Source organism: Acipenser ruthenus, chromosome 20, assembly GCF_902713425.1.
Source record: "Acipenser ruthenus chromosome 20, fAciRut3.2 maternal haplotype, whole genome shotgun sequence".
NCBI classification, from domain to species: Eukaryota; Metazoa; Chordata; class Actinopteri; order Acipenseriformes; family Acipenseridae; genus Acipenser; species Acipenser ruthenus.
The window spans coordinates 3485672-3512764 of NC_081208.1; the positions used below are offsets into that span (position 1 = coordinate 3485672).

At 37.8% G+C, this 27093-nt stretch overlaps 1 protein-coding gene across 2 annotated transcripts in view; it reads right to left on the reverse strand.

The window, feature by feature from the left end:
- LOC117963650 (zinc finger protein castor homolog 1-like) overlaps positions 1-27093 on the reverse strand; it is a 185434-nt gene that overhangs the window by 120389 nt on the left and 37952 nt on the right. Inside the window, exon 1 of one of the 2 annotated variants that reach the window (XM_058993163.1) lies at positions 12424-12913. The exons of the other annotated variant lie outside the window; for it this stretch is intronic. The gene's annotated coding sequence lies outside the window, so the exon portion shown is untranslated. Of the gene's footprint in view, positions 1-12423; positions 12914-27093 lie in introns of those variants that run through there. 2 annotated transcript variants of the gene reach the window in all.

Here is a 27093-nt window from a genome sequence, read left to right on the forward strand (position 1 = left end):
TTCTGTTTTTTACTGCATATGGTATAGCTTTCATCCTATACATTCAGCAGCAGTGCTCAGAAGACGTGACGAGATGAAGAAATCCGAACTATAATCACTAAATTATACAGGGTGCGACGAGTCCATCTAGTTTAACGGTAATCATTACAGATATAAAACACTAATTGCGAAGAATCCGGTACTTTTCTATCAGCCGGGCACTTCTGACCGCATTCTAAGAGGGCTCATTTCACTTAAGCTTTAAGTGGCAGAACTAAGTGAGTTCATTATTTTGTCACTGTCCCTTTAACAAAAAAAAAAATTAGCTGTTTCATCTTTTCAAAAAAATCCTGATCCACCACCCAAACCACCACACGTGCCCTTTTCCTGTGTCTCTTTATTACTCCACAGTGATCCTCTTAAGAAGATCTCTTCTCCCATACACAACCATATGTTTTCAGTTAAGCCTAATTTCTTTTTCTCTTCCTTTTTAAAACATGCATTCTCTTGGCAGACGTATTTAAAAGAGTCCTTCTCCTTTCTTTTTTTGACCGCACTTCTCAATGGGTTTCTCAAAATGCTGTGTTTTAAATTAATTTACAGCCACAACAAAAAGGGTTCAGATTTTTAATAGCATTGTAAGTAATTTAAGGTAATCCACTCCAGATTTCGATATTAACCTTTGAAATAGAGTTCAGGCAGCTACTAAATTGCAGCTGGCTTTGACGAACAGAGAGGTTGCTGCTGTGTGGGTATTTGTTTGGAGGGGAGCTGTAAGTGGTGGGGAATGTCACTGGAACTGTGTAAACCTGCTGGGAGGCAACGGCAGTTAACCCCCGCCTTGACTCACTTCCAAACTTCTAGCGATTACCCAATCCACGCTGCATCACCTAACAAGACTTTATACCAAGTTGTTAACCACCTTCTCCCTGCACCACAGACTTACAGCCGACTCCTGTCCCTGGTCTGTGGTTCAAACCTAGGCTGGCTCAAATGGTGTCAGTGTGGGATACAACCCCGACACGAATGCAGTGAGACTTTACTTAAAATCCCAGTAAGCTGGAACAGACAGCAGTGTAAAAAGCCTGCAGTTCAACTATATAAGGCTGGTTAGACTGTAGTGACAGTGCCTGTAGTCTGCTGTCTGCTGTTTGTGTTAATTTACTGCACTTTTGCTGCTGTCACTTTCCAGAAGGATATATTGAGCACCAATTGGGCAAGCTGTACAGCTGCTAACTTTCAAACAGGCTGCAGAGGGAGAATGAGCAGCCGTTTATTGAAAATAAGATGTCTAGTAGGCTGTCACTAAAAAAAAAAAAACTGAGGCACATATTTCTTTTCATTTCACAAGATGACACCTTATAGCGCTTGCTTCACTGCAAAGAGAAATACCCAGATTGCTTGTTTTTTTAAAATTTGAATTATTATATTTATTTATTCTTTAAGTCAGGGTGCAGATTTTTGGTCCCACCCACCTTCCATAAGTTGAAAAGAGACCTTGTCAGGATGGCCATCTGGAACAGTTAAATCTCCTTTCTGACGCCAAACTTGATTATCTGTTGTACTGCTGGTGCATTTTTCCCTGAAACCGTATGTCAGGATTTGCAGATCATACCTCGTTTATATAACTGTGTAACTCTAATCAGAGATGCTAATTGCATGTTTTTTCCCCTTGCTTGGCACCAGAACTTCAACAGCGCAGTGTGCTGTATTTGAATTGACACTGATGTACTAATTGCTACTCCACTGGATCCAGCCAGCGCAAACTACAGCAAAAACAATGTGGAAAACAGACACGCTAAAAACAAGCAGTCACAGCTACTGATTATTTAATTACACAAGTGAGGAAAATGTTATTTGCCTAACACTTACTTCTGCAGCGACTTCTGTTACCAGAGAATCTGCATTTAACACACTGAAAACAAAACTTGAAAGTAGGCTCTAATTTCAGATTCCCCGAGATTCCTTTCAGAAGGCTTACTAACCAATTAATCAATAACAATCAATCAGCTATCCGCCTGCCCTGGGTAGTATTTACTGGTCTGAAAAATACACCCAATTGATTAGATCTTTAAGCAGCATTCCGCTGCACAGGGCAGCCTGCTAAGAATGTTACACATTAAATAACAGACTTAAGTCTTACCTGGAGTGATCTGGAAAAGGAATTTGAGAAAGGAACAATTTTATTTGTATTCAAAAAGTGAACAATCAACTATGTCTCCTTTAAAAACAAACCGTTTTTTTTAATTGCTTACCAAGAAACATTCATCTCAAGAGCCACAGCTAACAAGCGCTGAAAATGCAGTTTTGTCAACAATGCAGACAAAAGCAATGGTAAATATTAAGACTGCAGCCCCAAATAGTGCCTACCTGAATCTGACCCTTTTTAACCAGGTTTAATCAGGCCTGCGTCACCACAATCAAACAGAGAAACACCTCTTTTTTTGGCATATGTTAAACAATAAAATATTGGGCTTGGTGAGATATTTCAAATTGCATTAAAAAGAGTTGTTTACCCACATTGCAACAGACTTACTAAAAGTAAACATACTCCTCCGATACTTCTGTGATAACCTTTTAGTGACAACACCATCTTTTCTGAGAACTTTCTGAGAACTAAGGAGACTGTTGAGAGTCTCGATTAAGTCATTTTAATCTACAATCAATTATATATATATATATATATATATATATATATATATATATATATATATATGATTGATTGTAGATTAAAATATATATATATATATAGACACACACACACAGAGACTTTTGCAATATAATTGTGTAGTTTCTTTGATTACATGATGTTAAATTAAAGATCTAAATGATGTCTCGATCCTAAAATTCTAGGTGATGCAAAATGTTTGGCCATAGCTGTACATATGTATATGTTATATAACTAAATCACCTGCTCCAAAAGAAAGACGGCTACCTTTAGTTTCTTGTCTTCAGGAAAGCATTGGTGATGAACAGTTGTATTTGGTTATATCTCAATAACCATTTCAAAAACGCACGTTTAGCTCCAAGCAAAGGAGTTTGCTGTGTATAAGTCAAAGCATGCAGATCAGACAAAACTGCCCAGAATTAATATTATGTACAGTAAACTTTTAGGGCTGTGTTACTCAATGAGAAAGTTACATGTTTTTTTTTTTTTTGTTTTTTTTATGGTTACTATAGCTTTAATTGTTGGAGGATGGCATAAATGTTTAATTTTGAATGCCTAAAACACACACATAACAAACCCAATACCTGTTGGTTGCTGAAAGTAGAATGCCTTTCAACAAGCATGTCTTCACCGTCCTTTTTGATCTGTGAAAAAAGCCTACATTGAAACTTTTTTGCCATGACATGCATCAAACAAGGCCGGACGGTTCCTATGGTAACCTTTTGAAGAGACCCTTTTAGCAGATTTTGCTGCATTTTTAGAAGTGTCGCCCACGTCACATGACAGGTGTGACAGCTGGAGGTCCCACTGATGAGGAGGAGACTGCAAAGAGGGTAAATAGCTTTTTAATAGAGCTTGCATAAACTGTGTACATTTGAAGTCTGGCAGGAAAACACAAAACGGGTGCCGCTGTCCCCTCAGTTGAAAGGGCCGTGTGTTGTGTTTTGCACTCTTTGACTCAAGATTTCTTTGATGGATAAGCTGAAGTATCATACACCTGTTTAGACTCAGACATTAATGTAATTACACTGTATGCATACACATTTAAAGGTACAGGCTGCTGTTTGTTATATATTGGCAGTAGAAAAGTAGAAGGAAGGTTTTGAAACCTGCACACTGGAACAAGAGGTTCCGATTGATGGGGGGAGCTAATGAAGAGGCTATAACTGATTCTGCTAGTTACTATATAGTTGTAGACACTTCCAAAAACATATATACTAAACAGTTGGCGGGTATTTTTTTTTTTGTTAGACACAAGGACCAGTGCCTCTAATGGATCTCTGATGTCCATAATGAAGTAAAATGAAAGTTTCTAAACAGGAGATGAAGTGTCATGTTACAGAATGTTTAAGCTCAAAACCGATTTGGTGCAAGTAATATACCCCTTCAATACAATAACATAAACACCTATATGAGAAAGACACACTTTGTAAAACTGTGCTGACTTTCGGGGCATATTTGTTTAAATCAAAGCTTTTTCTATCAAGAAGAACCCCCACCCCCTTGAGTTTGAAAAACAGTTGCACAGAGTAAAATGTTTTGCAAGCGTACATAAGAATTTTTTACATAAATGTGTGTTATTACCAATCTGGTGATATTTTATAACTCTCTCAGAAATCCTGACACCTCGCAAAGACTCTATAATTACATTACATCTGTCTTTCACACACTTCAAAGCGCTATTAATTAATTTTTCTTGGGAGCTGACCTGGAATATTTTTTGCTGCTTTCTCCTAAAACCCACCTTGTGAGGGGATGTGGAATTTTTCATGAAAACTTGAAAATCACTGCTCTGCAAATGAAACGTTTTGTTTTTCCCCCTCCAGAATAGCCATGAGGATTGGTGCTAAATGCACATCTTGGATGAAAGAATTTTAGAAATGGGACTTCATTGTGAAGACTCAGAAGTTGGATCACTAAGGCCATGCTTTCACAAAACAGAACAGCAATGGTAATCAAATCCCATATATAACGGGCTCCTTAAATAAAGAGATTTGATGTGTGAGTCAATAAAAAAGTTTTTGTTTTACAAAAATAATTTTTTCTTGAAATACTTCACGTTGTCTCTGGTGCAATGCACTTGGCTATGTACTATATTCACTCTCTAGTTTACAGGGCAGGAGTCATAATGTGACTCGCAGCTTCCAGTCCTGAAATACTACAATGCGCTGCAAGACTAAAAACTGCGGCCCTGCCAGCCATTGATTGCCCCTGTTAAGTTTTGTGCATCATAGTTGACTTCTGTATAATGTTTCATAATACAAGGGCTTTTTAAAATATGAAACAAGAGCAATGACATGCAGGATAGATGTCTTCATCTAGACTCCTGGGTTTCAGTTTGTCCTTAACATGAAAAAAGCTAAACGAATGCTGTCTTTGTAACACTGGAATCGTTCCATGTTAAGTTAGTCTGTCACTGCCAATACAAAAACCTCTTAAAATGCTTATAACGCAATTAAAAAAATGACACAAAATGGCATCCAAAGCAGACATATAATCCCAATGGAAAAGGCAGTGCTTACGGCTTAAAAAATTAAGTACAATGCATATCTCTATTTACTGCAGAGAACGAAAATGAAGAAAAGGGACATATTTGTTGGCTACAAATCTTTTGCAGCACTGTTCACTCAGGTCCTCAGAACACGGTTTAGACCATCTTTTTTAAAACTTTAAAATGAATTGGATTTTGGAAGGCACTGATAGTCAGGGTGGATCAAGCCATTCCTCAGATACTAGGGGCAGCAGTGTGGAGTAGTGGTTAGGGCTCTGGACTCTTGACCGGGGGGTCGTGGGTTCAATCCCAGGTGGGGGGACACTGCTGCTGTACCCTTGAGCAAGGTACTTTACCTAGATTGCTCCAGTAAAAACCCAACTGTATAAATGGGTAATTGCATGTAAAAAAATATGTGATATCTTGTAACAATTGTAAGTCACCCTGGATAAGGGTGTCTGCCAAGAAATAAATAATACTGTGTGTATTTTTGGAAGCTGTTTGAACCTCGGCTATGTTTCAAACTTACTTAAAAAGATGTTGAAAAAAAAGGTCAGGGTTTTAAAATCTCTTATTTTGTTGTTAACATAAAGAAAATAAAAAATAGAAAAGTCAACATATTTCACATATTTACGATAATATATATATATATATATATATATATATATATATATATATATATATATATATATATATATTAAAAAAGCACATCATGAAATGAAGCAGACAAAGAGAGAGAGAGAGAGAGAAAACAGCATCATCTCCAAACTTAATGAAACAACATCCTTTCATTTTTTTTGTAATTATAATAAAGATGGAAAAACATAATAAACGTCTCCCAGCCCCCACCTGCTAACAGTAATTATAATAGACTCAACAATAAATGGTAAAGCAGCGCAGAGCAGCATCTTGGGAATTCTCAGGGGTCTGTGGATTAGCTCGAAAAGCCTGAATGATTAAAATACACTAATTAAAATTTTGTGTTCCTTGGTAACTCTTGGTCCAGGGCCCTTGTGCTGGCAAAATGGGAATAAACGCGACAAAAGCAAATGCGGAATTTAGATGGGGATACATAAACAAATAAAATAAACTTTTTTTCCTGCATGTTTTTTTTTTTTTCAGTACAGAGATGGTGTATGGTTTAAAACTTGCCTTGTCTTGTCCCTTGTCTGCTTTAGATCTTGATATAGTTTTTGAAGACAAAATTGGTAGCAAGACCCTAAGATCAAAATACATCAAGCACTAAAGAACAAATCATATTAGTTCATGTAGGGCAAAACCTAATAGTGGTACACTTATGACTGATATTAAAACATTTTTGTCTGTAGTTTTAATCTTACGATATGGAAAACGCTCTTATGCTGTAAACATTTATGAGCATTTCTACTTTATAAGTTTGCACTGTCAATTATTTTAAACATTAAAGGTTAGCCTTTTTATTAGCATGGCACATCAAAGCAAATTTAAAAGCCCCCCAAAAAATTGCAGCTGTACTGTTTGATTTCATTTAAAACAGTAAAAGGTTCAAATGCTCTTATAAAATGTTAATGTAAGGGTAAAAGCATGGTAAAGGGATGGTTAACCATAGTATAGCGCAGTAAACTAGCAGAATAATAAAGGGAAATCAAGGTGATTTTTTTAAACTATCATGCACATTTACCATGCTAAACTAAACATTTTGCTAGGCAACGAAGTGGAAAAAAAATAGACGTAAACATGTTTGTGAAATCCAGTGTGTCACAACTGAACTAAAAAAACATGCTTTTAATACAGACTGTTTGTGACTCGTCCCCCACATCTAAAAATATACCATACAGTATTATGCTCTCTCCCTATACTGCACATTAGCCCATCTTTTTCAGAAAGGATGATCTGTTAATCTGTTGTTTCCTGGCAGCCCAGACAATAGGCAGACAAAAGGAAATCTTTCAGAGGAGGAGGTTTCTGTTCTCTGAATCGCAGGTAAATCATTAGCTAAACATTGAAAATCAAACGCTGATCATCAGTCAAAATATTGATTCACTTTCACATGACACCGAAGAGGGCACGGAATCAGGACCTCCACTGCTCTCTGTTCCTATTCAAGTTCACCTCTGAGAAAGTGGTGGAATAAATATAATACCTGCGGGGTGAACCCAACAGAAACACTTTGCAGGAATGTATTTCAAAGCTATTTACACCCAAAGAATAATTTGCATCTGTTTAACCTTTGCTGCACTGCGACCAGCAAACTGAACTTTGAATAAGTTTTTTTTTTCTTTTTTCTTTTTTTTTTTTAAAGGTGTTTTTAAGAACTTGTTTGAATGCACTTTTTTCATTCATGCCTTTGTCCAGGATAAATCAAAGTGACCTTCAAATTATTATCTGGAATTTCACACATTTTTACTAATTTTTACATTTTTACTAATTTTGGAACAGTGCCAGAAGGAGGTGGTGCAGATTACACAAGGGCAAAGGCAAATTCTCTGAAACAACTTTTTTTAAGGATATGACACTAGCAAGTAACAACTTACTTGTAGGTAGGAGGTAGTCCATTTGTTCTAGTTTACAGCTTGTTTAATGTCCATAACATTGTTTAGTTCCATTCTGAAAATGTGTCTTTGCACCATTTTTCGGTGAAACGAAATATTCACGGGGATTATTGCAAAATCAGAAAGAAATTAATTATTAAAATTAGAAATCAAGCTTTCACAAAAAAAAACAAATAAAAAAAAACACTATTTCCAGTTTGTCATGTCTATTTGGCCTCTGCTGGTGGCCAGTCAAACTGCAGCTGTGCTTCTGAACTTTGTAATCCCTCTAGGCATTACTGATAGGGCTAAAAGATTCAAAAATCCTGCTGTAGGATGGATGATAAATAATTTCTCCCTATATATTTTCTGTTTCTATTATTTATTTTTATGTATACATGTATATGTATGTGTGTTTGCTGCACTCCGGGTTTGAAATTCCTTTGTAGACGTGCCCATTTGTGGATGTGCTCTTTGTTAACTAAAAAAAAAAGCAAACATGACTTCTGATATAAAAACTTCTGCCTCATTGCAGTTACACAAAAGAAATTGAACACTTTCGGGTTGCCCTGGTAACCTAATTGCATCAGTACATTGCACACAGGAGCTAAAGTAACTGAATTTTGATGAAAAGGCGGCGATAATTTACGGCACTGCGAAATTAGTTGCCGTGGCGACGCGTTAATTACATCTCAAATTAACAATGCAAGTGTAGTGAAATTAAATATAAATCATATTTTCTGCATAAATTATAGGGGTTGATTAGCGCGGGGTGCCAGGAGAGAGAAAGGTTGGGACTCAGAGGGCCTGTCTGTATTTTTTTTTTTTTTATCCCGTCTCTTAGAAGAGTCTCATGGTTCCGCGGGTAAAACTGGAAAGCATGCTTCTGCAAATAAGAAAAGAAAGAGGGAAAAAAAGTCCCCTGTTCTTTGAGCTTACAATAATTTATAGGCTGGCCTCGCGGCACAAACAACAACTCTGAATTCAACAGAAGCATAATATGATAGCGTGCGTGTGTGAGTGAGTGTCGTGGGGAGAGGGGGCCACACAATTCCATATGAAGGGCAGCAAATGCTTATTTTTATTTGAGCAAACACAATGGACGAACTTCTCATTTGAACTGTGCCCCTTGTTTGCAAAGCTTAGTGCATAAACTGTTAAAACCCCAATTACTGTCCACACCAGTTTAATTAAACCCTTAGCCACAGAGAAACCCATAAAGATGCATTTAGTGCTGATTTCCAAAAAGGGGAGGGGGGAGGGGGGAAGGGGGTGGAAATCAACGCACTGTTAACAAAGCTTTTACTCTGACTCACAGCCGTGCAAAAACAGTAAAAGTGAATTATTCTCATACAGTATCTTCACTCACAAACGCAAGGAGATACAGCCCTTTATTAAGTTCATTATCCTTTAAAAAGTAAATGACTGCTTTCAATCAGAATACTACTCTTACTGCCACATCCTTTTAAAAAGCAGACACAGAACTTGCTGTATTTGCCTAAAGAGAATGGAATCCTGACCAGACTGGAGTCAAACAGGTTTATTTCAATGTCATTTGGGTTCACTTCCTTATAGGTGCTTTATTTAATTAGTACTATTGTTATTCCTCGTTTTTAAAGACCTGACACAGTGCCTGTTTACCTTTGCACCAGCAGGTTATGTTAAGTCTAAAATACAGTTTCTGTCACCAACCCTTCCCAACTGGCAAGTGCCCAGGAGTTGGCATTTGCAGGTGGTGTTCACGGTGTAGTCGATACTACAGGATTACAATTCTCCCAACAGGACTCAATATGGAGCAATATGAGAATCATCTAACCCATCAACACACAGTATCTGGTGATGTCAGATATGGTAATACAGTCGTGATAACAGCACTAACATCAACAGGCAAGATGTAAGAGAAGGCATTCGTATTCTCTACCACTGAAACTGGTTAATCCGAGGTCACCTCTACCCAGTAATGGAGCAATGGTTCTTTACAACTGGAATCTTTCTGATACTCTTTATCATTTTGAACATATCAATACAAAATGAAATAGCAAACCCTGTTACCACTAGTCATCTGATCAAGCGAAAACCCAAATTGTTATCGGCAAAAGATATGACTGCAACAACAGAATTTAGCAGTTCATTGTATTTGTCTTTTTGCAGGCAAGCTCGGATCAAATGCTTTACTACTGTAACTTTCCAGCAAAAATAACTAACTTTGAAGCTTGTTGTGTGGCTTTGGTGGAATTGAGGTTGTGGTTACTTGCAGCGTATAATTTCTTCTTTTTGTGTCTTCTAAAGACATTGCACTGTTGATTCATCTGATAAACAGGTTGTTGTTTTTCTGCACAGCAGAGCTTTGTAAACTTCAGGGCACACATCTGGATTATTGCATCCCCCTTAAGGCAGCTGGAAAGGGCCTAAGGGATACACCTTCCACTTGACCCAGATTATTCGGAGGTATTCAGATTCCCTTCCCTGTCAACATGCCATGGGACTTCTATGCACAGCAGTGACATCTCTGAAGTTTATAGTTACATGTTAGGAATCAAAGATGTATCTGCTTGTTCATTTTCAATCTTTTTTTGTATGGTGTTTCAGCATGACCCTGCAGAGTATTTTTTTTTTAAACTGCAGCAGGAATGCTTTGTTTTGCTAAATGTTTCTTGTATGCCCTTGGTAATGTGTTGCAGAATCATACTAAATATCCTTTTGTATGATTTTGTCCTCACCAGGATCTTGACTGTCCAGTCTGATTCCCTACAGTTAAAACTACAGTTTGGGAATGTAAATAAGCTTCATGCAATCTTGAAATTAAATGATACTCAGTAATACCTATAACTGATATCATAACTGGTATTACTGAAAAGGGGATGCTGCATATTTAATGCTGCATAATGAAAAGCATAATGAACAAAAATTTAAAGTTTCCAAGATATAGCCTTCCTTGGTGCATCCAATCAAAAGCCAGAACTCCTGCATAAGTAAAGAACCTTAACCTAGTTTCTGAATGTCCGTACCAAGTTCCATCACAACATGACGAGTGGTTCTCAGGGTATAACAAAATAAATTAAGTAAGAGACATAGATGCAGTACTGCATATTTTTGGTAAAAGGTCACATTCCCCTAAAAGCAGTCTAAAAACAAAAAAACCCAAAAATAAATACACCAGGATGCCTAACCCCACAGAACATGTAGAACCTTGGTGTATTCCAGGGACTCCTCCCCTGTGTCATCCCGCTAAAATATCTGTGAGTCAACCTATTTGAACTGTAGCCAGCTTCCTAATTCTCATCTTGCTTTTCAGTTTCCTCCATCCACATTTTTCATTTGCACCCGTGCCAGTCTCCCCTTTCGGACAGCAAAGCTTGCTCCCAACTTTCGAGCTAGTCATTTGACTCCACTTTCGAAGGAGGCTCTTACAGCTGCGGGAGGAGACCCCTGGCCCTCTTATGTGTTTATTTCTTATTCTCTTTTCCAGTGCTTTTGTTCTCCCTGCATAGATCGCAAGGCTCTCCATGCGGCCTCAGAGCGTCAGCCGAGTCTGACCTCTCTGACTAGACGACTCAGTAAGCCAGAGACAGATTGGTTTGTCCTCCTATCCTTTCTTAGTTTCCCACTGGAGGAAGTCCATCGCTTCCCGGCCTTGGAGGTCAATCGGTTCGGCCTCACCTCAGCGAGGGCGGTTCTCCGAGTAGTCAAGGGGAAACCCCTATTCTACAACCAAGTCACAAGCCCTCTGTCGTTATTCTAGTAGTCCCTTTATGCAGGCCTGCCTCCTACCTCGTTAAGAGTACTTAACTTGCAAATGGGCTTTTATTTAAAGGGGTATGGGGGCACACATAATATTTTGCATGGTAAACAATTATACTTGCTATCTGTGTTTTTCTGTAGCACGGAAGATCAGATTATAAACTCATACCATGAATGTGTATTTGTGACAGAGCATTAACCCTACATGTACCCCTCTAATCACTCCCTCTTCTGGTTAAAACACACTTTCCCTGGAGAATGATTTCAGACAATTAGACAGGTACACCTCTTTCAATCAGTGACCCCCAACCTGTGACTACAGCAGGGTTTGAGATCGGACCTCTAAGGCTTTCACATGGAACCCTATGATATAACCTTCACAATAAAGGCCAGTGTCTGTGTCTACTTGAATACACAGCTTTGTATTGCAGGTGCACACCTGCCACAGTGGTGATATTAACCGCCACTGAATTTCAAATAAAGCAAGCAGATTTGTAATTAATTAATTCAACCTTTTTTTCATTTTTAGTTGTGTCAACCCTGATTATACTCTAGACTGACATGCTGCACGCAGGTTTAAATGTACTCTTAAAAAAGCCCAGAAAGACTGGACTTCAGAATAGCGGGTGACTTGCTAACTGCATTAATGTCAGACAGGTAAGGGGAGAGGGAGGGCTCGTTCACATAATTACTGGGGGGCTGAATTGAATTGAAGCTGTACAGCCAGTTGAACCTAAACCTACTCTTAAAATAATTTAGGAGGGGTCTGTACTAGCAGCCACACCCCTTGTCAACCCCACCCCCATGGAAACACGCACCCACAAACTCCTGCTGTATACATACACTCACGCACGCAGCTGGCTATCACGTTGTCGTTCCATTGGAATATTGCTTATTTTTTCTACAACTATCAATACTTTTGCAGCAACTGGGCGTTTGTGAAACAGTTAAAAAAAAAGCCCTGAAAGAAAAAGGCTTGTTATGTGTACACACACATCTCCCAAACTGCCTCGGATGTATCTGCTACGACTTACCTCATAGCGTCGAGAACAAGCCTCCAGAGAGATGTCAAGGGGATGAACGGAGCGCAAGCACAAACAGCAACAGGAACCGACTTGAGTCATCTAAATTATTTATACACCAGATGGATTCTTTTTCCTTCCATTTTTTAAATAAAGGAGACCCATTTCGCCTTTGAAAAACGTAGCCTTAGCTGTTCTCAGAAATATTAAGAACTAAACCTAACGCGAAATCAAACACGAGTACACAGTAAATGAGAAACCAAAATGATCCAGTCTGTGGTTCAGTACTCCCTCTCTCTCAATCTCCTAAGTAACTACATTACAGTACTCTGAAAACGATGGCCCTTTTTCAACTACGAATCTTACACACACACAGACACACAGGCAGAGATGGGGTTTTGACCTTGTGTGAAAGATATAAAAAATGCTGCTGCCCCGGGGGACTCTAACTATCTTGCATATTGCTGTTAAAATGTCTGCAGATTTTAATACACTGCGTGTCATCTAATCAGTCCTTGGATACCAGCATTTTTTTTTCAAGGCAGTTCAGTTTTCCCTCGATATTTTGGTTAAATAACAAAATATTGCAAAGTATGTTTTTTTTAAAAAAAGTTTCCACTATGGCAGCATTACATTAAAAACAGCGTTCGTTTCAGCGAGGTCGAGTTGAATTTGATCGGGATGAGAGCCGTCTGTTTTGACACTGGGTAACTAACTGGTTATTGAAAACAGCAGCTGCTCGGGGTGTAAAGCATTTCAAAGCATTTCTGTCAACTGCCTTTTCGTGAACATTTGTCCCTATTCGTCTACTCTCAGTAAAACTAACACAACTTAAGCGAAAAACGATGTTCAGTTTTAAACAAACTATTTTCTTTCCTCTCAACAATCTTTCCCTGGTCAAAATGATCTAAAATATACAGTAACCGCAAAAGTACTGTATGAATAATATTTTGGTCTAACAAACAAGTCATACGTATCCTAAACGCTAAGTTATTTTGTAATGTTATTAAATTTGTAAACATAGTATATAAACAGCCAATACATAACTTTGTTCAAACTTTTAAAAGTTTTAAATATTAAGGAAGCAGAATGAAAAGTATTTAACTACAGTATTAAATCATTGCTTTAACTAAATAATATAACATCTCATTCACTTCTACTGTATTAATCTTTAATAAAAACGTATATTTTAAAATAAGATTTTTATAATGATAGATTTTGCAACGCTAATCCCGAAACAATATTTCAATAGCTTGGATTACAGCCTTTGGGAACACCACAAAAAGACGTAAATATATACCACATTTCACTGAGATTTTTATACTTAAAAATTAATCTGGAAAATATGATCACCTGTCGCAAAACGTTGTATTTAAAAGATTCTACTCCAAATGTACGACCAACATGAATAATTAAACTTGTTTCTGTTTAAAGAAAATACAAAACAATGTAAAGATTTTTATTCTGCTGCAGTTGTGCTCTTGACAGTAACTTTGCAACAGGCTCTCCAGCCTAAATGTTAGTGTATGTCGCGTTAAATTGTATTTTAACTTCATAAAGAGGTAGTTTAACCTAAACATTTACTGTACGTATAAGCAATATATTCCACACCACTGCACGATATCTGTATCCAATACCATTGTTTTAAATTACTTTTACAATTGTATATATGCAATGTGAGCATGCAGTTATTTGAAACATAACGCAACAGTCAACAGTGCAGTACTGACAACACTTAATGTAAGTTTAGCAGGCAGATCATGAAATGACCTAGGCTACTTTACTTCTGAATAAAAATAAATCAGATCAAATGTAACAACGACATGTACATACGAAAAACACACATCACCATTTCCACTGCTTTACAAACAATAACGAACGGATATTATTGATTTAAATTTTAAAATGAGACGTTCTTGTACAGCGATTTGCGCTCTAAATGACCTCTTGTTTTAGCTAGTGCCAGTATCTATAATTACTAAAATTAGCTTGGTACCTTTCAAGGATCTTCCAAGTTCACAGGAAAACAAAACAAAACAAAAAAACACAAAACACAATAACGAAAACAAGCATGCCTTCAATGTCAATTGGCAAACGTTTCTTTTTTTTTTTTTTTTTAAAGACTTAGAACCAACTTTGAAAAGAAAGTGGGTTTAACTCACCAAGTACAGCAGACTAACAGAAAATCTCATATCCCCTGCCATAAAAACTCTCAGTATCAGCTGTCCTCAGAAATCCAATCACTTGGTCCACACTTTGAGCATTTGCTGTGTTTTTAAGAATGTACACTCCCCTTAATATATTCTTAACACCATGCACTTTTGAGACTTTTAATGCAAAAAATAATACATGTTTTGGGGGCAATGAAGGGTTTTTCAAAGACAGAAAGACAGTGGCCCAAAGAACTGATTAATGACCTACCCAGTATCGTACTAGAATAACTCAGCCCATCAGAGGCACTTGGAAACATTTATTTCAAAACTTTTTAAAAAATGACCATACAGAAAAAAAAAATGCTTGACACCAGAACATTATCGCTTTTCTATTAAACGATCAGCTATACAGCAATATACACATGTGTTTACAAGTACATGTCTTTCTGAGGCTGTGTGGTCCAGTGGTTAAAGAAAAGGGCTTGTAACCAGGAGGTCCCTGGTTCAAATCCCACCTCAGCCACTAACTCATTGTGTGACCCTGAGCAAGTCACTTAACCTCCTTGTGCTCCGTCTTTCGGGTGAGACGTAATTGTAAGTGACTCTACAGCTGATGCATAGTTCACACACCCTAGTCTCTGTAAGTCGCCTTGGATAAAGGTGTCTGCTAAATAAACAAATAATAATAATAATAATAATAACAAGCACACTCACAATAGGTATATCTAGGCAGATCTAGCCCTAAATGCCAAACAATAAAAGAAAGCCGATCTAATGTGCAGTGAAGAGAAACAGCTAACCACTCAACGCAAGCTGTGTAGTGCTGGCTTACCAAAAAAATCAATGTACTGTACTGTACTGTACGCTTATCCTCTAGAAAGTTTGCAAAAACAAAACAAAAAGTGATTTTTTTTTTTTTAATGGATATCCTGAGAGCTTGCTTATGTCAGTTGATGCACATATATGGTAACGGTAGAACAAGTGATGTTATTTACCCAGTTCCTCATGTGTCAGTGTATATTAGATAATAAGATGGTTCCTCCTTGAGGACACAAGGGTTGTTTTCTGTTTAAATCTCAGGGTCTGCATGATGTCATAGAGACTTACAAAGTCACCCAGACCCTGATATTGAATTCCTGGACCGTATTCTCTGTTAGTGTTTACAGTACACACTGTACTCCAGTGTTGTACTATTTATACTCACTTTTTTTACAGAAACTGTGAATTTCACCTTCATAGTCTTTGGGTCAAAACTGCTAAACTTTGGCTCTTGTTCGCCCGATCGCATTGCTATCAACTCCACTGAACATGATCAAGGATATCATCACATTCATGGACTAGCAGGGACAATGACTCAGTGGGTTGATTGCAACCTTTTCAGTCCAGCACCCAATGTGTGAAAACATAGTTTTAGACCAATGCTCCCCATTTTAATGATAAGCTCCACTAAGAGTTGAAAACCATAAAGTAAAACAGAAGGGGAGGTAAGCGGATGGGCGGGTTACGGTTGTTTTTCTGTTAGTAATGGTATGCACATTAAATTACCTACAGCAATGATCACCCATACGAATTGCTACTGCACTTGCTTGTAGGTAGGAGGTCCAAAGTGGAGTATAATACCCTTGATCATATTCCTTTTAGCTGAAATGTTGCACCTTGCATTCTAAATTAATCAAATGCTGTTCATTCCAACGAGCTACTCAAGTCCACAGACCCTATTTTGACAGGGAGCGTGCAAAGTTCCCCCTCATCTTTTTTTTCTGCCCAGATGACTGCTTCGATTTCTGTTCATTGGACTCCGATCTCCGTTAATTATTAAATAACTGAAATCCAAAGAAATCAATTCTTAAATTTTAGCTAAAAGTAATAACCAATAATAAACAACATACATTATGTAGACAGGGTTGGAAAGGGTTGTACAGCAGGCGCTGGCAACAAACCAAAACTATAATCACAAGCCCTTATAGTGTTTTTTTTACCAAGAAAAAAAAACACTACAAAATACATAATGAGAGCCAGTCACACTGTGGCTAACTAAGCAAACACCAGCATTTGATGCAAAGACAGGAAAAAACACAGTAGGTTGTAAATTCACATTTCTAATTGCTTCCTCATGTTGAGCAATCCCTGTGTTCAGTTTTAATTAAAAATTCCGATCTCTTTTTTATGCTTCGATCTCTGTCAGAAATGAATCCTTTTTTTTTTTTGTGAGGCTTAATTAAAGCTTGCATTAAAAAAACCAAAAAAAAAAAACCAGAAGAAAACAATAACAAATAAAAAAAAAGTGCCTTGCTACCAAAAAAAGGAGATTATTACCAGAACAGACAACCCAGTCATGTTTTAAATCACAGCATAACCTGCCCGGACAAGGTAGAATTTGAGCTTCTCCTAATTTAATTGGGCATTACAGCAATTTGATCTTTGTTATAAGTAGCTATTCTTTTTCTTCTTCTTACGTAATGCTAAAGACACATAACAATTTGAATAACTCAATTAGGTGCCTTTAGCAGCACAGCAATTCATGGCTTTATAGGATGACGTCTCTTTAAAAAAATAAAATAATAATAATCACAAAATAAGCATCGTTATCAAGAAAATCATTCGCTTGTCTTTAAATGCAGACGGCTGCAATGTCTTTCCTGGTAATGCTTTGTGTGAAGAAATGTAGCCCTGGCACATTTTCTTCTCTTTTGCTTTTATGCATTTATGTATTTATGTATTTATTGTGCAGCTTCACTGCCCATAAGATCTTCAGATTTTAACTGATTTATTATGTATTGCAAACTTTACTGCAACTAATTATAAAATGAAAATTACACAGCATGTCCAAAGCTGTTGTACCCGCAGCATAGTCTTTCTCTCCAGCGGAACCAACTTTGCCCAGTGCTTACTGTATAACAATGATTTTTAACACTCACCTAGCCTAGGGGATGAACACTGCCTCGGGATGGTGGGGGGGAGGGGGGGGGGGGGGGGGGCTGGCTGATCTCTTAAGGAACTTCACTGATAGATGTGGGTGATGGCTTTAAAAGGACAGGGAAGCATTAAGAGACTATGTAGCTTTTAAAACTCCCATCTCTCCACCGCCTTCTTCCAGTAATTCTGATGCATGTGTACAAGGAGAACATTTGCAACGAGAAGCCATTCCTATTGCAATTGGTCTAATGGTACAGTAATAACTTTGCTCAAGTACAATTGCTGTAGCATTAACCTGCTAATAGGAGTACTTTGCTGAGAGAATCGGAAAACATTACAAAAGGTCGAGTGAAGGTAACTAAGGCTTTTTTTTCCTGCAGGTTTACATCAGTTTGAATCAGTAATATACAGTACAGTACCTCTTCACTAAATAATGGCTTCAAAGTTTTTTGTGACTGGTCATACCCCTTTAGAAGTTTACCACGCTATTTCTGCACAGTATTTTTGTAGTTTTACCATGTTTTCCCCTGTTTATAATATGCATTTAGCATAATTTATCATGGTTTGCTATGTTTTTAAATATGCTTTAACATACCTCTCTATAATTTACAATGCTTGACCATGCTGTATTACACGTTACTATGCTTTTACTAAGGGGAACTTTTATAAGGGACTACAAGAAACACCTGCTGAGCTGATATAGGCTGAAAATCTTAAATACACAGAGAAATAAAAAGAAATCAGTAGGGCTCTACACTTCTAAAGCACAATCTGGGAGTGCCGACTACTCCACTACATTCATATAGAATGTACAGTATACTGTAGAAGAACAGTGCAAAAGGTAGCACTGTACACCTCTTTTGTTACCTTGTTCTGTAGTGTCTCTATATTAAGGTGACCCCCTTCCAGCAACGTTTGATCAATAGCATTGTTATTGAAATATCTGAAAGTCTATATTGCAGGGCATGATCACTCACAACTCTGTAAACCATGGTATTATAAAAAAAAAAAAAAGGAAGGAAGAAATTTCCTGAAATTCTGTAGAGGACAAGGGGTTAAAGGTGTATGAAAAAGCCCCCGGGATTGTGTTACTGTACTGTCTAAAGTTTAAACAAATACACTTTTTTTCGAGGCCTACCAAAGGGCACATATCAAAAAGTCAAGACCCTCCCAACAAGATAAAATAAAACCCACAGAATAATGCGACCTCTCCGGGGAAAACTAAAGGGAAACGGCTTTGGAGAGGGAGGGGGTTCTTTCGAGGAGGCTGGGCTGGTTCAAAAACTTCGAGCTGCAGGAGAGGGCTCCATTACATTTCACAGCTGAAATTGTTTAATAAAAGAACATTAAAAAAAAAAAAAGCATTTGATCTCCATTATAAATAGCTAAACAAACAATAGTTATACAGAACATTCGGGCAGACATGTTAGTGGTTGTGTTCCCTGGATGAAAACCAATTAGGATCGCCCACCTGTAGGGTAGCAGAAAGTACAAAATCTTAGGGGCACACACTCCAAACCTTCTGGAAACTTGAAAGAGTGATTTCAATACATTTCACATGGCTATTTAACCCAACCAAACAATTATACATTTCAAATTAACAAAAGATAAAATAGGCTAGGCTTAACATTTCTATTTAACTTCAAATCTGATAAGAGATTCGATTAGCTGTGCAAAAAATAAACAGAAGGATTTCCGGTGGAAGCTAATGCTGATGGTGACGTGAGAACGTTCCTGTTGGCTCCCAAAATATAGCTAGAAGAAAATCTTCAGGTCCTGGGTGCCATTATGCGTGTGTTTGCAACTATTCTGCAGCTCTGCCCAACTGTTTTGCACCTGCTCACCAAGCTTTAGATGACAAGACATGTACAGTACCCCCCCTATTAACAGCTGCTTTTGATACAACTGATATCAATGCCACAGGCGAATATTGGTATAATCCACAAGGCCACCAGTCATGCGTCAGACCACACCATCTCACATGGGAGGGCTTTTTTTTTTTGTAAATAAAGTGCCAGTGCAAAATATATTTCATTAGCTAATTAAACAGTAGAAAACCTTACATATTACATTTCCTATTAAACCCCTTTGAGATCATTGTTAATGGTGACCTGTTAATGGCAACTGGGATTCTGAATCATAATAATAAAAAAAAAAAATCTCCTGTTGTTTTTGATGGGCCGAAATATGAAACACTGACTTCATAATGGGAACAACAGAATAAAAGGGTTCACTAACCTGACACTTCCATTAGGGGTCTACTGGAAAGTGAAATATTTGATCGCGAAGGGAAATTGACCAAAAATGAGCTGAAACCAGATACAGACAACTTACTTTACTCCTGCTCTCAGATACTATATGCGTGTCACTCAGTCTTAATACGCTTTTGAATTTTCACTTTATCATGAAAATAAGAGATACTCTTGGAGCAAGAAATAAAATCAGCCAGTTTCACGCTAATGGGTAAAGTAATGGAGAGATGAAACTGACACAACATCCTTTTTTTTTTTCTTTCTTAATATCATCAAAATGAAGGCAAATTCGCTTCTGGGGTTTTCACAGAATCAATTCAAACTAAATATTCCTCCTTTCAAAAGCTTTATATTTTATAATCGTTCTAACAAATATTGCACTTTGCAGCTTTTGGATCAGCAGCACGGAAGGAAGGAAGCACCAGAGAGTCACTGACTGGTTTAGCAGAAAACCAGTAAGCATATGATGATTGTGCAAACCAGTTCACACCATTATAAACCATTATTGAGCCAAATGGGACTTCTGTTAGAAACTTCAATAAAAGGAAGATACTAGTTTTAGGATATTCCGGTTCAAATGTTGATTCAAGAAAAAAAAAAGGTGTAAACTCATTAACAGAACAATCAGTTATCATTTACATTAACCTAATATAGCCGCCACAGGGGGCTACACTATGTGGCATACAGAGCTTAACCCACCTGCTTTTCATGCTATTTCTGCCTGCAACTGTGTGATCACTCCACGTATGTCAGGTTTGGAACTACCCATGTCACATATTCATAGTGCTCTTCACTGTGCCCTATCGTCTGTCCCTGACACCTCCATACATCTCATTAGTAATGCTCATTTCTCACTCCGTGCTAAACTCTCCTGTCCTCTTATACATATTTATGCCGAGCTGCGGTTGAGAACACGGCCAATTTGTCAAGGAGATGTACAGTCTGGGATTAGGAAGCTAATCTCAACAGTGGTTCCACTCACCTTTTCACTTATCCCTGATCAGAATGATCCGAAACCTGCAATGACAGCATGGCACTTCATGCAGCAGGAGATACTTGAACCATGAAACTACTAGACCGCTAAATTACAAGCAATAAGGCTTTAGAAGATTATTCTGCAGGTGTTATATGTTTTGAATATTGCTTTTACCTTGACACGGCCCCAGTTTATCTCAGAGGTTTGGTCAACAGTTCGGTACCCAAGCTCTTCTAAGGATGGACTCTTTCATCTTTTAAGCTGCCGACAGTGGGAACAATGATCCCCTTGGATTGCACAAACTCTCAGTCGTGACACTTCAGAATTCATGTCCAAATTTAAAATTTGTGTTTGCCAGGGATTACCTCCAATGACTAGTTCATGTACACTGAGAAGCATGGCATGAAAGATGCAATACAATGTATTTTAACGTCCTACTCTATTATTCATGCCTGGTCTCCTGTTGTTTTAAAACAGCATGTGCGTGGCTTAAAAGTCACCCCAATGATGAATCGGGACATCATAAAGGTACATAAAACACAGGAATACTTTCGTCTTAGAAGACAACCGCAAATAAAACAAAGAGGATGTGAACAGCTAACTCCTGTTTCAGTGAGCTCAGGATTAATCGAATTGGATATGAAAGATGTGCCATGCTCTTCAAACCACGAAAGCACCATCAGTGGAAAAGCATGTGAAGCATGCATTCAAGCACCAACCAATACAACCAATGCTAAGTCACCTTTGATATGGGCATTCCACAACTTTGATCCTCATTCATATATATCATATTGAACTTTTTCGTCTAACACTACAACAGAAATGCACAATTCTGTAATTGAACTTAAAAAAGGACGACCACCCCCTCCTCGCCCAATACAAGAACTGAAGCAAACTTACAAAATATGCCCTCCTGAATAATAAATGTGAGCATTGATTGGGAGAGTATGATGTGGTTAGAAAACTGACAGCAGCTGTTTGGGGTCGAGGCCCAAGCCACAGGCCTGGGGCCAGTACCATACTGTACTGCCCCTAGCCACGGAATGGGACGGCTCTAAAACAGACGACCCATGCTTGCACAACAGATGGAACTAATGATGTGAAACAGAAAAGATCATTTCACTTGGTACACAGAACCCACAAAGAGCAGTGTGAAGTTTGAATGATAGGGGCAAAGAGAGGCCAGAGGTTAGAGCGGGCCAATTTTTATAGAGGCTGCCGAAAAGATATGGGGCAGCACTCTCTCTTTCTCTCAAACACAGAGACCCCGTTGTGGGTGATAAAGCCAGCCTAGCTAATAACACTGTTTTTGAGTGCTCAAGACCGGGGTTAGTGAATCTCTGTGTGAAGTTGAGCTTTATGGCTATGGTGAGAATCACGATACTGTGTGAGGCTTAAAGGGGCATAAGGGGATATTGAAGATGCAATAAATTCATTTAGAGAAACAATGGAATGAGCAAGGAATGCATCCAAGTAGTGGATCCCATTGTTTCACTGTAAATGTCTTTGTCACTACTTTTTATTTTGTAACACAGCATGTCTTGAAGTAACATATTTCAAACAGGCAATGAGGCACAGAATATGTCAGCAAAAAAAAAACTGACAAGGAACAGAGAAGAAAGCAAGACGTATTTCTTTTAAAATCCTACTTATCTGATATTGTATTAGCTGGTAAGTGTATTCTGTCTTCTCAATATTGCCTGAGGTTTAATGTGAACTGTTGTAATACTTTGTGTAAAAATAACAGTCTTGGCCAGACAACGTGGCATCCCTCTTAACTGGATGTATTGGAAAAAAGAGAAATGCCATCTGTCTCCCAGTCCCAAAGTGTATACCGCTAGCCAGTAAAAACTGTCCTTGAATGAAGAGAACAATCAAAACCTGAACTCCTGCCTCTAAATGCGCTCTGAGACCTGCAATCCCAATAATAATAATAATAATAATAAACGTTCCGATATCAATATCATACATCATTTATGCAGACTCAAAATGCATATAAATACCTAGCTGTGAGGTAGTCAGCATCTCTTGGGTGGTATTAAAGTAAATGTACCATACACATACACATACATATACACATACAATACTGGGGCAGTGTGTAGTGTAGGGAAAAAAGCTCCATTCCACCCTTGAAACCTGCTTATAACATGCCTGCTCCGGTTCTACTTGCAGCAGTAGGAGGTTATACATGACAGCTTTTTAATTGCAGTTTTTTAATGTTATTTCCTTGTATTAATTGACATATAAAACGCAATCATACCCTCAGTTTAGGGTTTATTACTGCCAGTTTGGCCATTCCCTCTGCGTCGGGTATTACTGCCTTAATATATGACAACAGTGATAGAGAGAGAAGTTTCGTATAAACAACAGTTTGAAAAACCATCCCTCAGCTCCTCATGACAGCCTCATTTAAAATAAAAAACACGATGACCACTTAAAAATGCTTATTCTTCCACACTGAGAAATACTGTTTGAACAATAACTGAAGAGATTTATTTAGCAAGTCCTTGGTGGCTGGAGAACCAAATTAAATTGAAAGATCTTCAAACATTACAGCATCTCAACTCCACATTTATTTTAAGGTTTCATCTTTAAAGACCTGACAAACACTTTACACTGCTGAGGCTTCACGTTAATGGGTGTATTCAAGCTATCGGATGTCTCTGTAACTCATGCTGTAGCTTATGGAAGTTTAAAACTAAACGATTTGGTCAAAAAGTTTTAGTGTTCACGTTTGTGCATATGGATTTTGAACTAACCAAAGACTCTTTCATCGGTGGATTAGGAATAAGCCAACATGCATTACTAAAGCCAGCATGTGAGTGTCTTGTAATACCTTGCAAAGGTTACCCTGATGCTTAAACAAACTATATTACAAGGCAGTATGAGATTCAGTTTAGCCAAGATAACAATATCTGTGTATGCCTCGTGGGGTCTGTGTGATGGGGCTACTCGCGATGTTAGGCTTCTACATTTTGACTCCCAAGCACATTAGTTCTGATTAAAATGACCTTCATTATATCAGCTACCCTTATTATAACATACAGAATGCTTTGCTCCCTGGGGCGACATCATAACGAGGGTGGGAGCGAATGTTTCTGCAAGGTTTGCTGGATTCCATTGTGTTGCACAGGAGAAGCCTGGCCCCACTCCATTGTGGTCTACTATTTATTCCTCTCTGCTGATATTTTTATACTAAGTGGTCAAATCACTTGCACAGGGCTTACTGTAAACACAAGTTTTAAAGGGAAGTTAATAGCAATGAATATGCAATTTGGAGCTTGATGTCAGACTTGCTACCCAGGAAAGTAAAAATCTAAAACCCACTGGGCCATATTTTCAAATCCCACTAAATGTAAGGATCTACATATTTTGTGTTTATTATTATTATTATTATTATTATTATTATTATTATTATTATTATTATTATTATTGTTATTAGAAATTATTACAAGTTAATTTTTTTAGTGATCCCAGTACAGACTCAGAAATAAAAATAAAAATTTCAAGGGGTCTGTGCAAGCATGTTTTCATGTGTGCTGCTGGAAAAATACCATTCTTTAAAAGAAAAAAAAGGGTTTCCCCCATCAAACATGCACCCCACCCCTTATATAAAGTGATGATTTTTCGTTTTTTTTACTTTTTGTAAATGTGTTACACATTCTCCTTCTAAACGACTAGCTGTTTAAAATGCACAGGGTTTCTGATCTCATCATCATGCTACGGCAGTACACATTGCTGGCACTATCTCACTATATACATACTTAAGTGAAAAAGTAGCTGGATCGGGGTCCCTTGCAGATGGCTGTGAAATTCCCACTCCTGCTCCGATCTGGACATGCTCGTTAACCTCAATTTTCTGCAATTTCTTCTAAATTGGCCAGTGGGTTCCCTTTAACCAGCACTTGGCGCGGACTCTGCAGAGCATCCAATATTCATTCTGCCTGCCCCTGGTGGATCTCCAGAGACAATGTGGTCCTCAAAAGACATTAGGAATCCTTCCCAAACCTTCATGTCTTTGCAATGCCACCCCCCCTCTCTAAACCTCCCCACAGCAACTGCTGCAAAACAGTGTGGATCAGATTCAGAAACCACGATACTGTATCTCTTGGCAAGACCTGCCTCTAGGCTGTAGCTGTCTTGTCCTATAAACCCCCTCTTACTGTTGCACGATCAGTCATGGATAGGGACAGGCGAAGCATGCCACAGCTGCGTTTCTATTTATCTCTGTTTTGATAGCAGTTTAAGGTGCAATATCATTTCAACCTCACGACAGTACAGAAGACAGTAGGCCACTTACTGGATCCATTCAAACCAAACTGAAGATGTTGCAAAACTAAATAAATATTTAATGTGTTAGTCCAATAACAGCTTTGCTATTTCTTTCTTAATTTGCAACATTATCGTCCGGTGTCATAAATCTGGATGAACTTCTGTGTTGAGTGGTATAGCCAATGGATCTAAACAGCACTAGATGCTGACTCTGGTATTAGATCATTAAAATGGGGCCTTGTTTTGGTCACTATGATTATTAAAGCACACATTACCAACAGTCTCTCGATTGTATTTTTGTCTTTAAAAGCATGTGAAGAAAGTTCTTTTAAAAAAACTTTTTTTTTAAAAAAAGTAGTGATACATAGATCTACCTAATAATAATAATTTGTAACAAAAAAAAAATCTAACAATGGAAAATATGCATTATCACAGTTCTATGATATTTTCTTTTTTTTTGTAGTATACTGCATAATGCACGGTAAATTGTTAATGTTTTATAAGGGCATAGGTGGAGAGATTAGAAGACAATTTATTGATACAGAAATCCATGTTTAGAACACTAGTGTCTTTTGCATACTGAATGTCATCCAGCTCTTTGGAGGAGCTGGATTGCATTCTCAGTAAAATGAGTTACAATATATATATATTGTAACTCATTTGAACCTCACGTGAACCTACTGTATATCTCTACTCTGTATAGGATGCCTTTGCTCTAGCAGTGGAGAAAATTCAGACTTTGAAAAACAAACATCACACTTTGACATTTGCATTTCATTTGTTAAGAAGACTCCAGTTTTTTTTTTTTGGTTTTGTTTTGTTTTGTTTTTTAAATCTAATTTCTTAGGTTGCTATGCCAGTTCTGGCAATTGGTTGAAAGATAAATTGAGAAACCTTAAACTGAGTGACAGATATATGGGCCCCTAAAGTTTTAAGGAAATTCAGAGCTGGCACATGCTTCCTTGTATATCAGCCAGTGTCAATCTATTTTTAGGAAGCTTGTAGAGCAACTTGAACATTGTACCAAATTGTTCAATTTACTTTTATTTTATTTAGTTTCCACTTGACATCAAGGTGACCATCCTGAACTGAACATTTACTTAATGAGATTTGAAAATGTTTAGACTTCTCCTGCGTGGCTTGGAAAAAAAGAGAAAAAAAAATGTTCCAAAACACAGCATTATAAATGCATTTGAAATCCTGGGACACTATTCAAAATCTTTACACTTCACAGACATAATTAATTTAAAGAATGTTTAACCCAAATGAAATGCAAGTTAAGGTTCATGTCTAAAGAAATTAACTTTTCTGAAAGTAAGAAAGAATCTTTGCAATCTAGAGGAGATGGAATTCCTAAACCCTACAATCTACCCTACCTTGATTTTAACCCTATACAGTGTATCATCTAGATATTGTGTGTGTATTATGGGTCTTAGAGTATAAGCAGCAGGTAAGGCGATATCTGTGTATACGAAGAAGAGGGCTTGCCTTGCATACAGGAGATCCCCAGTCTCAGTCCTGCTTGAGTAGGTCATTCCAACCTGATTTTCCTGGGTGCTTTAAGGTCTTTGCTCTCCCATCACGCCAAGAGCTGAATGTTCTGATGCAAGGTGGGGTGTTGGGCCCTGGGGGAGACAGCAAGTTGACATTTTGATTGATTCCTCGTTATAAACCTGAACTAAAACAAGCTTAACTGAGACCACTGGATCATCTTGAAAGTATGAAAGACAGTTATAGCTGACTGAACTTTCCGAAGGGAACGTTCAAGTGTAGTTAGATCTAGCACAGATGACTGGACCACATAGGCAAGCACAGTCTTCTGCCAGGTTTAAAGAAACTGTGTGCAGTACCAGGCTCATATGCAGAGCCTTTTGTTCCAATACAAATTTAACTAAACACTAAATGGTTTGCACGTGAACGGATAGGCTGCAGGTGTACCAGGACCTGCAGTGCAGTGCCCTCCCTCTGCAAGTAGGAGCTACTATTGAGCAAGAGAAAAAAAAATACCTTAAGGGGGAAAAAAATAAAAAGGTTATAAAAATTAAGCAAATGTACACACATAAACACAGACAGCTCTGTGTCTTTTTAAGCAAATATTGTGCTGTTTCCATGG